The following is a 1,276-nucleotide window of genomic DNA, read 5'->3' as shown; positions in this document are numbered from 1 at the left end:
GTCAGTTTGATGTGACGTCATATCCGCTGCAGTTGGGTCTCAAGTACTTGGGCCGCGGGACGATATTGTGAGGCCCTCGCCTCAATTTGGTAACCCTCGTACAGGTATGAATATGTACATTTTCGTTTATTTGTGTGTGTATTTTCAATCTAATGGAGCTAAAATTTCCATAAGGTTCCGAGAACTAGTAGATGCTCAAAATGGCATTATGCTGTGCTTTGTACATTATTATGTTTGGGGGCCCGCTACATACTATACACAAAACATGCTTTGTAAACTATTTGGACGCATAGACATCTATTATAATACATTATCTTTGATAAATCATTAACCTGATGTATTTCAATGCACTTCCTAGGATTTTTGTAGTCAAGTAAAGTCACATTTATTTATATAGCCCTTAATCACAAAAATGTATCAAAGGACTGCACAGGATTACAAACCAACATGCCCCCATGTATTGTTGTCCTCAGTCCCATAGAGTCAAGTGTACGTTTACACTACACCAGCTGGTGGCGCCAAAACCCAAATAATTTTACCGCCAAACCACGGACTGTAGAATTGCAGTCTGACTGCAGCACCATTAAGCTCGATGTTGATTGCTGGTACTGCACTCATATGTATGTACTACCGTTAACTCGGATCATTATTTAGTTACATTTGAGGTGCTAGCTAAATGTAGTGTTAAAAAAGCTGAAGAATTTAGCGGACGCAATATAATAATAATAATAATAATAATAATTTCCTTGTATTGTCATTCTGTGTAACAATGTACACAGAACGAAATGTCGATTGCATCTGACCCGATGCAGCCGCAGCCAAGAGAGGGCGCCGCCGACCACTTTTTAAGTCTTAGGAATGACTCGGCCGGGGCGCGAACCCGAACCTCCCAGTCTCAAAGCGGGCGCCTTACCATCTAGGCTACTGAGCTGGTATAAGCACTGGCACAGTTTCTGAGCTCTTTGAACTCCTTCCTGGAGCAGTTGCGTCCTTTCCTTCATACAATGGCTCGATTGACTCACTCATGAATGAGTTCAATACCACCCTGACTAGTGTCCGGGATTCAATAGCGCCCATAAATCTAAAATCACGTCCTAAAAGACGCACGCCTTGGTTTACTGATGAAACTAGAACCCTTAAACAAGAATGCAGGAAATTGGAAAGAAAATGGCGCGCTACCAAGCTTGAGGTTTTCCATCAAACCTGGTGTGACAGCTTGTTAAAGTATAAAGCGGCCCTTGCCTCTGCAAAATCGGCCTACCTTTCGAAGGTGATT

Source organism: Urocampus carinirostris, chromosome 3 (assembly GCF_059441175.1).
Source record: "Urocampus carinirostris isolate Australia breed hairy pipefish chromosome 3, RoL_Ucar_1.0, whole genome shotgun sequence".
Classification (NCBI taxonomy): Eukaryota; Metazoa; Chordata; class Actinopteri; order Syngnathiformes; family Syngnathidae; genus Urocampus; species Urocampus carinirostris.
Note: the sequence above shows the minus strand (reverse complement) of the source record.